Raw genomic sequence first — 17,455 nt, 5'->3', positions numbered from 1 at the left:
TGGGTAACAGACGAATGTCGCTCTGAGTATATAAAATACTTTTATGATTTCTACTATTTCTAGATCTGTAATTCATAAATAGGGCTTGGAACTTCTAGGAGTTTGCATGTTTTTAAATAATCATTAAAAACATAGTTATAATTAATAAAGAAATTTGTTTCATAGCAATACATACATAAAATTTTGCATATTTGACAATTTTTATTTATTTATATGAAAGAGTAAGTTTTTTAATTTTTTCCTGGACCGGATATAAATATTTTAAAATTAGTGTTTGTGTTTTTCTCACCAATCATTATAATTTATAGCTGTATTGTTACTTATCGTTACACCACACGCGTGATTCCCGAAAATGATATCAAAATAACGTTTTATAGAGTATAGACTACCTATGGAACATTCAATTTTCAAATAGATTTTTTATATTTATAAAACAGTTGATTAAATGGCCGATGATAAATATGGGCACTACGTCCTGCTTTTAGAGTCTGCGCACGCCTATGATAATATACAAAATACCTAGTACCTACCTATACTTTTAATCATGTTTGTTTTTGCTGATTACCGCATAAAACAATACACATATTGTATCAATACTATTTATAAATATATTATATATATATATAATATATTAAGAACACGTCTTTGTTTAATTAATTTCAGAAAAATATTTAATCAAATATACAATCAGTAATTTATATTATGGAGATGTATAATAATATATGTGTGGGCGTAGGTGTGTGTGTGTGTGTGTACGCGTCTATTACACATATTAAAGTAAACATTTAGATTGGATTGTCCTTCTATTGAAGTAACACCACCTTAATGTGAGAATGAACTCAAATAACATTTAATAGGAATGATTGTACAAGTGGTTTTTAATACAGTGTTTAAATGTTGTAAACACATACTTTTTAATCTTTTATATTAACATATATTTGTCTTCGTAGATCTATTACTTACGTAGTTACGTGTACAAATTATTATAATAAATTGTTTTGTCCTTGTTAAACACCGTCGGTAAGTATTTAAATACCGATGAATTATTTAGCATAATTTTTATTAAAAATTTATCCAAAATTAACATTAGCATTTTTATATAATTATTTGAATTTTTTAAAATAATATATATTTTAAAATTATAATGAATTGTGTTTTTACGAGTAATATGCATGTTAATAAATATGTTGTGTGTATTTTAAATAACGATTAGTTAGTTGTGTATATAGTCATTTAATTGTTAATAACATTTTTGAAAACCTAGATTAATATAAACAATAGGTACATATTACAAACTTATACACATAAAATAATTACTTATTCAATAGGTCCTATCGCATTATATATTATTTTAAAATTATGATGTAGGTATACAGTGAATAATATTATAGTATTTATAAACATTGTCGTATCAAGAAACGAGTACACATCACAAAGATTTTAATACCCCAAATTAATGTATTTAATTAACTATATATTTGATTTTAAATTAACTAAAAATTATTTTATATACAAAATTGTATGTATAAGTTTACCCACGAATAATAAAAACTATATTATATAATATTATGGTGCATTCTGCAGTTTCCATACCTATCATATATTATTAAAATTAAATTTATTCGTCCAGCAGTGATAGATTAGGATCATATTACTATAGACAAAAAAAAAATTGTAAAAGAACTTAGTAATCAATAAATAATATAACATATGTTAAAAAACTCCGTCATTAATGACGTATTTGTTCTTGCATAATTTTATTATCATTAACATACTTTAAACTTTAAAAGTTTAAACAATTTTAGGTAATACAAATATTTAAAATAGATATTTGTTTGAAGTAATGAGTACCAGTACCTATTACATCTTATAGTATCATGATTGCAGTCTAAATAAACTTTTTACTATTCACACTGTATAGTGTATAATGGACATTAATACATCAACAGATTAATTAATATAATATTCATTAAAATAATTAAAAAGGCCAATTATTTATGTTTACGATTACGATTACAGATTAATTACACATATCAATATAATATTATCTATCTACTATCAGTACTATCATATATAGATATCTATATCTATCAGTTACATGCATTCAACTGTAATATAGTGTAAATCGAATACAGTATACTAATCGTGGTTAGAATTGGTTATAAATGTTCAATGGTACTCAACCGATAATCAAACATCAATTATTTACAAAAACTGTAACAAAAAAAACTACGATAACTGAATAATGAATATCTATAGTAAATAATATAATATTATATATTTATATGTAACTATATTGTTACATAATGAGACAGTATTTTTTTCAAAATGTAACTATAGTCTGTTAATTAAATATATAATCTACAATGAACTCAGTCTAAGATCAGCTATATAAGTAGAAAAATAATACACAATTATTGTAAAATTATAAACTAATTAATATGAATGAGCAGTGCGTAAAATTTCCTACGATTTAGGTACGTGAATTAAAATGATTTAAGAGTTTAAAAAATTAGTATAAGATAACAAAAACCGAAATAGGATTTACTTTTTTACACAAGAGAAGATCGCTGTAGATAACTTTTGAATGTTACATTAATATAAAATAATTAACTGCAGAGATTTTTAGGCTTTGGATAACATTGATAAAAAAATTGAATTAAAAATAAGAATAAAAAAGACGCAGTCTTAACGCCATCCAAGGAAGTGTTAAAAATACATTTCATTGTTCATATCTCTAAAAATCTCAAACTTCTTCTATCCTTACCGTTAAAGATATACACCAATAATTATTTTATAAATAACGCATCCAGATTCCAGTTATAATTTATAATATTACAATGTGCAATAAATTATATTAAAAAACCCATGAGTATAATCGAATTTCTACTAAATTAAATTTTGACTATATATAGTATAACTATGTATTGTATACAATCGTGGTAACAAACACATACATTTTGTTTTATTTTTTATGCAATGATATTTTTTATTTATTTGTCAGTGATTAATGTATTATTATGTTAATTTATACATTTATCGTGTATATAGTGTATATGATTATCCATATAATTATTATGTGTTTTACTCGAAAACGAACTGTAATGTTGTTATTGCTGTAACATGAGATATTATATTGGTTTATTGTGTGCTATATACTGCCTATACCTACATGATATTATTGAATTATACGTTTTTACGTTTAATAGCCAACAATTTAACGGGATTTAAATAATGAAATAGGTACATCGAATTACGCGCCAACACGCAGTAACGCGAAAATATAATTGCCACCGACCGTGGCCCGATGGTATTGTTGGGCACGTCGCACGTGATTCGTAATAACATATTTTTCTACGCGATTGTTACACGAATATAATGTAGGTTATAATATGTAATAATGATGATAATAATAATAAAAAATATAATTTGCGTGACGTAAATATAAATGTTTCAGGAGTTTCGGTTTTGCACGTCGCGTGCCGTACCCATCACAACAGTCAACCAGTTAAATGTTCTGCAAATCATTTCCTGGTCAAACGGATAATTTGTTGTAGTCTTGTAGAGGACACTCATCGATCACAATACGTGTGTTAGATTTATTGACATGTCTTTTGGTAACAATATTTACAGTAATTCACCAAAATAATGAACGACTCCCAAGTTTTTACCATTTATTTAAGGAGTGTTCTCTCTATGTTACCAACTTATTTAATATTATGAATGGAGATTGGAGATGTCATGACTTTTCAAAGATATGTGGTTTTTTTGTGTGGGTCTACTCTCTACACTTTTTGAAAAAGTAGAAATGTTAAATTATCAACTTAAATAACTTTTTTAGTAGGCACATATGGGTATGTAAAAAAAATACTAAATACTTATCTTAATAATTGAGTTGTGGCCACACAATAATGCATGGGCGTAGACAAGGATGATACGGGGAATGGATCCCCCCCATGAACAATTTTTTTATATACTTACATTATATTATACATTTATACATTAGCTAGTTTTTTAGGGTATATACTATATATATATCCCCTCCCCCTCAATGAAAATTCCCGTCTACGCCACTGCAATAATGTATATATTATGAGTACATATATAATAGGTACATATGTCATATCACAATATTTATTATGTATTATGTATTGAAAAAAGTATTTTAAGTAATTTATAAAATTAATTATTAATATTACGTATTTTCCGAGCATTCATAAATATTTAAATTTAAAAAACAACACTCATTATTTAAAAAAAGTATATTTTAATTGCATAAATTAATAAAGCCATTTTTTCATGGATTTTCACGTTAAAATTTTTAACTTTCGTTGATCCGTAGGCGAGTTAAAGCTGCTTAAAGTTGTTTGGTTTTAGAAAGTTTTTAGGTGTTATACATCAGTACTAATTAGAACTGGGATTTTTATTTTTTAAATCCAGTAGCTATAATTGTAATGAATTCGATATCGTCGACTCCATGGTGTAACGGAGAGTGGTGATAATATTTGTACCGGTTACTATCTTCCAAATCTTAATGTCGATTGCCATATATTACGTAATTATAATTAATTGGACTAATATTACTTTTATAAATACTAATGAGGTATAAAACATTTACATTCAATAACTTCCAAGTACTACCCAACTTTGAAGAACTATATCTCATCAACGGATTAACGAAAAATGAAAATTTTAATGTGACAATTCATAAAAAAAATAGCCTTATTAATTTATGAAATTCTAAGTATATATTATCATTTGAAAATCAAAATTTGATAATGGTTTTTCTAATAAATATAAGGGTGAAAATATGTAAGAGTTCTACAATTCTAGAAGTATTAATCTTAAATTTCGAAAAAAGTCAATACTTTTTGAAATAATGAGTGTTGTTTGATAAAAGAATCATCCTGTATATTATTACATTTTATTTATGTACACATTTTCAAGATATAGACATAAATTTAAACTAGTTATTGCTTATATATTCATACGATAAAAATATTCACATATTCTATAATAACAGTGAGGTGGTTTGACATTTTTGAGTTGGTGGTTCAAGAATAGTTAAAAAGTCATACTAACTTACAAATACTATCTAGTTTTATAGTTTTTAAACAATTATTATTATTTATACTAAAACTTGCATAAAAATGTCAATGATTTGATACATTAAGGTACCGAATTCTAAATAACCAAGCGAATAAGTAGACATTAAAAATCTCTATATATATATATATATATATATATATATGACAAAATTAGTTTTATCTATGTAGCATTATAGTGGATAGCATGCTGTATGATTAACTGACTTAAATTTAATCATGGCAATCTGTTTTTCACCGTTTTCCTCGATGTGAAAGGTAATTTTTTTTTTAATTTAAACCTTTTAATACAAATAGTCAATACACATTATTTTATAAGTGTTAATAATACATTAATGCAATACGATGCTTTCTGCAAAACACTGAAAGTTTAATCTATGAAAAACATCGTTCTGCAGTTACTGATGTTAGCTGCAAAGTATAAGCTGCTTTATAAGCCCATGAATAATTTGGAAAAGCCGACGCCATTCCCATTTTACACAGTGCAGAGTATATGGTTGTAACATGTATTGTTTCTTTAGAACCATAGCTCTCAGTATCATTTAATTCATTTTGATCACTTAATTTAGTTAAATTATTTTAATTAATTTTATGTTTAGATAGAATTGTTATGTCATTTGCTATAGAATTCTTGATTAAGTTTTTGTATTTAGAAGCAAATAATTCTATTTATTAAATATTCGGTATTCCTATATTAATTTATTCATTGTTTATAAATTCTAATATTTATCTTTTATAATTAATGATTGAACTATTGAATTATGATTTCGTTATTAATTTTATCGGGAAACTTGGGTCCTCCGGAGTCGGGGTTCTACGGCCTGCATAGATTATTGTTTATTTTTGTTTAAACTAAATTCTGTTCAAACATATTTGTTGCTAACAATGATTTGGCTATCAAATTACTATTTTCCTACTACCACCGTTTATCAAGACCAAGTACCAGTATTTATCTATTGAAATAACACCCACTCCAATGTTTTAGTGGTTCAGTGAATCACAAAATACATGATCCAGCTTTTACCGAGTAAGACGGTGTTGATTCAAAATTTAATAACAATAATAATAAATGAATAATTATATAAATATGTACTTTTACAATTACTTTTAAAATATTATAAAATACTTATTGAATATATTATATAATGCTGTTATTTGTCAAATTTGTGTAAAAATACAATGGGCAATGGCCTATATATATATATATATATATATATAATTATAATTGCTTCGATCAACGTTAAAATATAATAAAATAAAAATTATTAAATTTTGAATGGCTTTATTTCTATTACTATATTAGTATATTACATATTATTATCACAATTGTTCCGCAAGTTGTATCATCGCTATTATCTGACATTTTAATCGTTATAATATGGTGTTTGGGTTGTTAATCTTTGAGTAGTCGTGTTTTTTATTCAATTCGACAGACGTATTTTTGAGTATGTTTTTTTTTATAGTCAACGTTTAAAATATACGATACTTACATATCCTGTACTCTGTAGGCTTTAATAAGTGATATGAAGCATTCGTATATTAAAATATTTAATATCTGTTATTAAGTTCATAGTGGTTTCTTTAAATTGTTAGTTAATTGGTTCCCCTTGGACCTTATACAAAAGTACAAAACTAGGACACCTATATAAACTAAATTATACGGCTTTATTTCCGTCTTGGGAAATGGATTATTGACTTATTTCGAATCTCTTGTATATTGTTTAATAGCCACTGTTGTAATATTGAATCATATAATATAGTACTATGGTCTATAGAAATACTGCTTATATTATATTTGAATAAAAAAAATCAAGGAGGTTTCTTTGCCTGGCTGCATGTTACTTGCGTCCGAGAAAAAGGTACCTATATTTTTTAGGTAGTAAATTTGACCGGTAACTTGCGTCCCGTTTTGGCGACGCAAGTCGGCTATATAATAATACAACTTGTTAGTTGTTAGATTCGATAAAATATAGCAATAACGCCGATAATCTTTTGCGCTTAACTTGTATTAGTCGTTTTTTATTTTCGCATTTTACTTTTATTCAGTACAATTGTCCTTAGTATACCAATAGTTATCTTTAATACAATAAGTAAATTTAATAAAACACAAGTTTTTTTAAGCCATGGAAAAAATGTGTAGTTCTAAATTAGTTGCGATAAACGGTTTTTATATAATTAATGGTTATAAGTTTGGATAGCTTTATTGGTTTTCTATTTTTACCTCTTGAGATGGTAAGCGATGTGTTTGTATTTTATTTTATGGCTATTAATCCAACTGGTTGTGAAGAATTTACATAATTAACAGATTATATTTTAGATAAAAAAAAAAACATTCCAAATTATAATTCCTAAATAAACCAATTGAAAGTTTAAAAAAAAAGAAATTTCTCCATTAAATATCCTAATAAATGTTTCGTTTGAATTTTATTCCTAACCATATTTGGTTTGAATGTATGATTTTTTTATTATTTTAAATTTATACCTACCATATTTGAATTTAACAGGTTTTTGCAGGACGCAACTAACCTATTGATAATAATTTCGGACGCAAGTAGTATGCTCCCCTTTGCTTATATCAATGACTATAAAATCGTTAACTTTTGTTCAAATATCCAATTTTGTGAACAATTCAATATTTGAATTTAGAATTAGTATCTAAAAAAAAAACATACTCATAATAGATTATATTTTTGAAATTTTTAAATCATTAGTACAACTTATCACGAAATATAAATATTATGACCGAGACTAAAAATACTAACTATTATAAAAAAAGGGAAAATAGCTATACATAACCGCTCTACTGTACATTAGGTATTGAGTGTATTTCGTTATTGAAGAAGTCACTGTAAAGTTTACTTACTATGTAAAATTTTGATACCAAAAACAATTTTAAGCGAAACTCTCTGTCAGCCTTTATTGGTAATAGATTATAACTAAGTACAATTTATGATGTATACAGGGTAATTCTTTTATCAAACAACACTTATTATTTCAAAAAGTATTGACTTTTTTCAAAATGTAAGATTAATACTTCTAGAATTGTAGAACTCTTACATATTTTCACCATATTTTCTTATATTTATTAGGAAAACCATTATCAAATTTTGATTTTCAAATGATAATATATACTTAGAATTTCATAAATTAATAAGGCTATTTTTTTATGAATTATCACATTAAAATTTTCATTTTTCGTTAATCCGTTGATGAGATATAGTTCTTCAAAGTTGGGTAGTACTTGGAAGTTATTGAATGTAAATGTGTTATACCTCATTAGTATTTATAAAAGTAATATTAGTCCAATTAATTATAATTACGTAATATATGGCAATCGACATTAAGATTTGGAAGATAGTAACCGGTACAAATATTATCACCACTCTCCGTTACACCATGGGGTCGACGATATCGAATTCATTACAATTATAGCTACTGGATTCAAAAAATAAAAATCCCAGTTCTAATAAGTACTGATGTATAACACCTAAAAACTTTCTAAGACCAAACAACTTTGAGCAGATTTAACTCGCCTACGGATCAACGAAAGTTAAAAATTTTAATGTGAAAGTCCATGAAAAAAAAAAAAGCATTTTAACTTAAAAATATTTTATTGCATTTTTTTGACATTTTTTAAGGTTTTTTAGTGCGTTAAATTTACAACCCTACTTATTAGTGTTGAAATGGTTGAATTAATTTTAATTTTTTTACCAAAAACATTGTATTTATTAATTTATTATATTTATTGTATTATTAATATATTTAATAACTAGAATAGTACCTATCTATAATATATTATGAGAACGACATGCCTGCATGTGTTGTCTCCGTCTTACAACTGCGTAACATAGCAAATTTAGCTCAGCAGATCACATTTAGCTTCGTTAGTCTAAAAATTAGAGCGAATCGACATATTATGAAATTTGATGGTAAGAACATTATCTATGTTCATATATGTTGATTTTTTAATATAGTTCAATTTTTTAGTAAGTTATGCGTATATAATATAGCATAAATAAAAAATGCTCATAATACTCGTAACTCATTTAAAAACTGAATAATCGTATATAAAACTAATACACAAAAACAGATAATGTTCTTACTATAATACCATCAAGTTTTATAATAGGTCAATTCACTCTAATATCAAAACTAAAAGCACACTATTGAAACCGGTGAATGAAAATTTAATGTCATACATGCGCAAGACGGAGACAACACAGTATGCGGGTGCGACGACGTCCTCTTAAAAATATCTATCTATTTTATAATATCATCCAAATAAAAATACGAGTATGAACTACTAACTATATGAGGAACATTTTTTGTATGATATACAATTTAACTATATAAATTGAACATTTTATAATTTTATAAAAATTATAAATAAAAATAATCGTCCAAGTTTAAACTTCAAATACCTTTAAAAAATAATTATGTTTACATATTTATACATTTTTTAGTTCCAGTATAAACTTCTTACGTTGAACATTGTTGATTGTTGTACTAAATTTTCAAACTTACCTATATGCTATAAAAATTGAAGGTTTTATACACTTTTTACTACAAACTACTTGTAAGTTGTAGTTTGTAAATTTTGTGATTGTGTAAACATTTTAACTTTAAATACTTATACAAAAAATTTGTGCCTACTCGTATGTACTTTAATATGTTTTTAGGTATATAGGAATAATTATGTGAAAAGTTGTATTAGATTTTAAAGAGATTTAATTTTGTGAATAATTTTGAATTATGAATATCTATAAAATTCTTCAGCTAACAGCTTTGACAGGAATACAGTTTTACACCTTTCTACCGTCATTCTATGGAATCCGAAAAATTAAAACGCATTCAGTGTTTAACGCAAAAATACATTATTTTTAGTCTGAGTTATTAATATAATTATTATTCACAATTCAACACCCTCCCCCCACCATAATACGCCCCTAATTTACATATTTCTTTCAGGATTATTGCTTACTATGTCCAAAGTGATGAGTCAGTCGTCTACCGTTTCAATGGACCGTTCCGTGATTGACGATTGTACATTTGTACCTTTTAGTGTGAGCGGAAAGTGCGTTGTCGTGTTCGCTTTATCAGTCTCAAGTGTCGTTCACCGTATACTGATATTGTTGTACTGTTCATCACACAAAGAATAATATGTCGTGTAAAATATAATACGTTCTTCCAAAAATATATTTATACTTAACTTAAACAAATAGTATAATTGTTTTAAATATAAACATTTTTGAAAAGTGATTTTTAATAATAATAACAATACCTACCGCTTTTTAATTTAATTGTTATTGTTATACTTTAATGATATAATTTTTACATTTTTGTGATTTTTATCACTAATGATAATCCTGTAAAACAAGTGACACTGCCGGAGAGTGATTTATTTTATCTACCTGTCGTGTCTTATTTTCTTTGTTTAAGCATACTTGCTTATTCGGCAAATTGTAAATTTTTTTTTTCACAGGTTGTATATTAAAGTGTTGATAAATGTTAAGAGAATAGAAAAAAAATATTGCCAACGAATATAGGTTCGACATGATTTTAGCAAATATTAATATTTTTCTATAGCTATCGTTCCTCTATCTACAAATATTAAAAGATTGTGAGTTTTGATAAACATTTTATAACAGTTTATTTCAGTTATTTTTAACATTCGTAGTCATAATAAATATGTACTATTGTCTTATCTTTTTTTCACCCATCGTAAAAAATGTAATGTATGATATCGCAAAGTTTTTAGTTACCTAGATAAATCTCACGGACAAGGCTACATTTATTCATTTTGCCACCCTACATTGCCTTCATAATGATTTTCTTTTATCTAATATTATCTTGTAATAATGTAATCAATAAAATATAATGACTTATTTTTTTCGGAAACATCAGTATTTTATAATATATCTAATAAATATGATTTATTAGATACATTATATTGTTATGTATGGTCACATTGCTATTGGAATGTTTTTGATACATTATATACTTATAAATTATAATATTATTTGAATTTGATATCTTTAAATGATCGATTTCGTTTGGAAATGATATTACCAAATCATCAGGAAATTTGATTGCTAGTCAATCTCTACTGCATATGTAAGTAACGATAACTAATAATTAATTTTTTATTTACATATTTTTTTAATAACACTCATATACTAAAATAGGTATATAATAATAATAGTCTAAGCCCAATATCTTAAATAAGTTTAAATTAATTTAAAGAGATATTTATAGTACCTATTTATAAAATTATAGTTTTTACATCACAATAATGTAGACAACGTGGTATTTAAATATTGTGTTCAACAATTGACTTTCCTATTCAGATTGACTTTAAGTGTGCTTCTTATAGTTCTTTATATTTATTATATTTTACACTGGATCCCTTTTTCAATTAATGAATAAATATTTCGTTGGGTGAAATAAACTTCTAAATTGGATGAAAATGTTGTCCACATTTTTGGTGGAAAATCACTGTCATCAGAATAGATGTCCTTATCACTAAATAGTAAATAGTATAGGAACTACCTACCTATATTATACATATCAAAATATTATATAATTATTTGCTTGTCTACGTTTATATCGGTCTTGCGAAGTAAATATATTATACATTCTTTTTTGATACCAATAGTATAACTATTACTGCAATGTGCTAAAAATTTAATGATAATGTATTAACATAAAAATTCCAAGTGTACTGCACGGTACACATTATATGTATAATAATATGTACGTCTACTGCGCAATAGACTTCTTGACGCCTGTCATAACCCGAAATTCGCATGCGTATGGGAAATGAACAAAAAAAAAAATATTTTTTTTCCATTCTAAATAAGCAGGTTGATCTTATACAATACTTTGTACAGGGATGTCAGTAGTGTAGATTTTATGGGCTTATAGACATTATATACATCTATATCTATATTATATCTGTGCTCGGGCTTAACCAAAAATATAAGTTGAATTTTCAGGGTTAAACTAACCACAGCTACAGCTTGCAGATGTCCGTCGTCAGTTGGCTGCTGCGCACCTGCGCTTTATTCATTTATTTTTTGTGCCATAAGCCCGCTACAAGTCTATTAAAATATCATAAATAAATATTACTCAATATTGTCTGTTTGTCCGCGTTTTCTTATGTGAATATGCGTGATTGCAGCGTCTGATATTTATCTCGTAGAACGAAATCGCGAACGTTTGGAGTGTACACGAATATAATTACTTTTGTCCTTTGACTATTTTGTGCAAGTACGCGTCTTTTAAAAGTCGAAAGAAGTCGAAAGAAGTCGAAATAACGACTTCTTTGCTGTAATTACCGTCGATCGCACAAGTCTTTTATTGATATACTGCAGTACTGCATAATAAAAAAATAACAATAAAAATATACAACCTAATACTATATTATGCATTTATAAATAATTATGATATAATACATGATACGTGGTATATGCAAATATGATATGTACATATATGTGAATAATAAGTATATCGTCGTAGTTTTCGTCGAACTTATATAGAAATATAGAAAGCTTATCATATATGTTGCTCTTTTTTTGTTTCAAAGCATTATTATTGTTATTTCTACATAATATATGGGGACTCTTCCATTATTATAATTATAAATGTTATGCAGTTACGTAGATAACTTTACAATATAATAATGATAAAATAGTTACTTGAAGTCGATTTGAGTTCAAATAACATAATTTATCCTCATCAAACAATTTAGATGTGCCTATTATTGATATTTTGTTTTTGTATAATATATATATTAATATTATTATGTTTTGTAATGATGACCAACAGATTTTACAAAATCTATAATCTGTTAAAATTTTTATTTTTATATTTATTTATAGTGAGTGTCATTACTGGATGGCTTCTCATATCTTGTCTGCCATGTAAATATATATGTTTTATGTTAGTTTCTTAGATATTAATGTTTAATATGTATATGTTTTTCTACCCTCTGCCTATATACTTATTGTGCCTAATGGGTACAGATTGTATATTTTAAATAAAGAAAAAAAAAAAAAAAATATTTATTTATAAAATCTTTGATTTGGATTTTTCGTTAAGGTATGAGCGATTAGTGTTTTTTTTATTCCGTGTACACTAATACACTACATATATATTAATATATTATGTACTACTTTTTCATTTTTGAATTTCTTTTATAAAAAGAAAAATATTCAAATGTGGATTAATAAGGTTTCTTGAAAAAGATGAATGAAATGATTCACATTCAATCATAGTAATTTCTGAATTAATTAAATTCACAGCCCATAGAGAAGGTGGGAAATTAAAACTTAAGGAAATATATGTGTGTCAACTAAATAATCAGAAAATCAAACTATTTTACTCGTTATCTATGCCTATAATGATTATTCACATAGACGCATTACGTATTCTAGTAAAATTCTTTCTTTGCACCAGGTGAGTTATTATTATTTATAAAACTTTTATTATTTTTATAAATTATAAATATATAATATGCATATTTACCTCTCCTATTTTACGGGTTAATATTATATAATTATAACTGTGTATATAATAATTATGTAATAATATGTGAAGAACTTAGGACAACTAGTACAAGTAGTAGGTATATTCGGTTGAGGGCAACTGGTGTCTAGTACATTTTTAAAATGCCAAAAAAGCCGTTGAGGGTAATTGATCAACACCCTATAATACACTGTTCGTTTTACTGTAATATTAATTTGTTTGGCGGACGTCATCGTGTTGCAACAGTCTGTGAATAAAGGTATTGATTATTTTACTCGCCGGGATGTACCTATCCAGCTGCAAACAGAAACACGTGAAAAAATATTACTTTCAGGTGAGTTTATTTTTTAAACGCTTATTTTGTGTGATATACTGATATGTGTATAATTATATTAAGAATGGTTTTTGACAATTTAATATATAATTGTACATAAATCATAGTCATATTTTCTATGCAAATGAGATATCTTTATAATATAATTAGATTGTAGGTATATGATTGTGTTTGTTCATTGTTATATATTTTATAATTATTGTCATTTATTTTTCAATGAATGTCACATTTTCCTAATTTTTTTTTTAAATATATGGCTATTATATTTTTAGGCTGCATACAATTTTTCTGACTAATTTTAAGACATAACCTAATTCATTTCATATATTTTAGTCTACCCCACTGTTATTGACATTATTATTTTTTATGAATTTTTTTTAATGTTCCCCTAGCAACTGAAGATTAATATAATTACCAACTATGATAATCTCGTTGATAAATTTTTTTAATCATAATTTTAAAAATATATACAGAGTGATTCACAAATTACATTTTTTTCTTTAATAATGTAGTTACCTATTCAAAATCTGATTTTTGAAATATTTAATTACACTTGAAAATCATGTATTTGAATAATTGAAATTATTTTTTATACCACTTAAAAAGGATGGTCCTGTAGGCTGTATCAATAGAAACTTTTGTTTTTTCTGTAAATTGTAAACTTCTTTAAATTTTCATGTAAATCTAAATCGGAATTCGAATAATGAGTTTCAAAGTTTTTACACTTCAAGTATAATGGATAATATTTTGTGTATATAGCCAACATAATCATTGTTCATATTTACTAAATAGATAAGATAAAAGATTCGATAAAACGAAAAAAATATAACTGCCCAACAGTTTACATCGTTTAAAATAATTAGAAAGGTTCTCAAAATATAAGTTTGTATCATCAAAAACCCACACACTAAGTAGTACAAACAATTTAAAATATTCAAAAATATAGTTTTCAAATGCATTTAAAATTTTAAAATGAGATTTTCATTACTTCATCGTTGAAGAAAAAAGAATGGCCGTTCTTGGAAAATTGCCGTATGTATATGATTCAATGTTTTCCTGCCCAGCAAAGAAAACACCAACTAGCAAATTTTCAAATTAATTCCTACCACCAAGATAAATAATTTTCATTATTCAATGATACGCTATTATATTTTTAAAACACTAGTGTACAGTCTACATAGTATGATCAATTGATATTTTTAAAATTTAATAGACTTTTTAGTGATTAGATATACTTTTTGTAATTTTTGTTTAAATACAACTAATAGTCAGCGTATAAGTGTTGCCACTAGGTGATACTTCATCATGTCAATCGTGCCACTATATAAATGTAAATTCTCAAACATGTTTATTGTAAAATTTATCTAGATATAAAAAAATAAAATTTAAAAAAAATATATAACTAAAAATAACAATAAAAAATATCTTATTTATATACCTTGAAGTTTAACTGTTTATAGTTTTATGTAGGTCTACCAATTAGACATTTAGTATTTGAAATTTGAATGTTTTTTATACTTTTAATAAACCAATATGTAAATAAAATAATCGTTTTCTGATTTAATTGGACAATAATGGAGCTGCAGCAGTAATCAATAAACGCATTACATTTGTTTTAATGTAAATATATGTAATTGTTTTTATATTATTTTTATTGAGCCCAATATACATAAACTACAATTGTTTACTTGGTTATTTTAATGTTATGACGTGTTTTTTAATGCACGAATTATGTATTATAAATTTTAATTATGTTTTGATATTGAGTATAAAAAAAGTAGTATAGAAATAATTAAGTATAATAGTTCAAAAGTGCGTAATTTAAAATATTCAATAAATCATTATCGAATGGAATAATGAATGAAAAAAAATTAATGTGGGTAGGTAAGTACATTATGTGTATTTATAACAAAATACTCTTAATAATTTAATGTAATTGTAACTTATTGGTAATTCAAGAATACGTTTTTAAATATTATTGCGATTCCATCATAATTACCTGATGTATTTAAATTCTCTAAATATTTTCTTCAATATGATAATGATAATGCATTTATATTTATTATTTAGGATATTTATTTCGACATAATCGCAGTCTTAACTCTAAGACTATACTTAAATTTCGTTTAGAATATGCGGTTATAACTTGTATTATTCTTGTCTTGTATAAATCTTTTCTCGAGACGCTTCTGCTATAATATGACACTGACAAATAAACTAAAATAACGGTTGATGATTGAAGTATCAATTTATTTTATCGACCAATTGTGAATTTCTGAGCTGTTACGATTCATCGTTTACAATAATATAATAACGATGATATTTCATCATTATTTTCTGATTATTACATGTACGTATTTATAACGCAGAAGTGATAAATTTAAGTAGTTTTTTTTTTTTTTTTTTGTAATAAATAAATACATTTTCAGCCACTTTAAACTTTAAAGGAACTTTTAGTGATTACGTATAATCTATATTATGTTATATATATTTTTGATACTCTTATAATATTATTCTATACTAAGAATAAATCAATATTGTAATAATGTAATATACTATAGGTAAAACTGTTCATTTTGAACAAATGTAAAATAATTGTATTTATGCGATTTTCTAAATATATTTTGATTGATCGAGTGGAATATGCTTAATTGGATTTTTACTTGTTGTCAATCTAATAACCAATAAGTAATAAGTGATCACTGAACGACCAAACAGAAAATAGAAATATATAATAGCAGACCGGTACATAGTATGATGTAATATTTTCTGAAGTTATAATCTACCATTTCGTTTTTATTTAATTTTTCTTTTGTTATTTGACGGTTCACAACGTTTACGTCAGTCGGTTTATTTTTTCTACTTTTATTCTTACGACGACACGTTTTTAGTTTTATATAAAATCGATTTTGGTGTTTATAGGTAGTAGATATAAAATTGTAATTTGTATTTGTCCAACTATACATGATGAATGACTGTTGTCCAATGACCATATTACACATACGTCATACTGCCTATACTGTATAGTGTATACTGTATACTGTATAGTATATAATATATAGTAGTATATTGTAGTCGACGGACACGATACAAAACCGGCGGTGAACCAAATCGGTCCCAGAAGGTGTAACTAAAGACATATATGTAGTGAGTTTATATAAGGTATTTTTTTTTTTTATAAATTGTTTCACGAAATAACAAAATAACTTACTTTTTTAGTCTTACTTTTCATACGTATATATTATATTATATACATATAATATATATATATTGAATATATTTTAAGTATATATATGTATTATACCCATTCTATGGTATTATTACAGATTCTCTCGAGTCCATGGTTCTTAGCAAGATACAATTTAATGTTTCATCAACGAAAATTCCTCTATTTTTAGTGATATATTAGAATTAGATCATATTGACTGCTTTAATTCACTGGTTGTTCTTTTGTAAGATCTCCGCCGATTAATTCTATTACTGCCATAAA

At 25.4% G+C, this 17,455-nt stretch overlaps 1 long non-coding RNA gene across 1 annotated transcript; it reads left to right on the top strand.

Moving 5' to 3' along the window:
* Window positions 1-844: 844 nt before the first annotated feature.
* LOC126550142 (uncharacterized) lies at window positions 845-11,062 on the top strand. The gene is made up of 3 exons (XR_007604188.1): window positions 845-1,020; window positions 3,458-3,588; window positions 10,074-11,062. It is a non-coding gene; the product is annotated as an uncharacterized LOC126550142 (long non-coding RNA).
* Window positions 11,063-17,455: the final 6,393 nt, after the last annotated feature.

Source organism: Aphis gossypii, chromosome 2 (assembly GCF_020184175.1).
Source record: "Aphis gossypii isolate Hap1 chromosome 2, ASM2018417v2, whole genome shotgun sequence".
Classification (NCBI taxonomy): Eukaryota; Metazoa; Arthropoda; class Insecta; order Hemiptera; family Aphididae; genus Aphis; species Aphis gossypii.
This window is presented reverse-complemented; position numbering and strand designations above follow the sequence as displayed.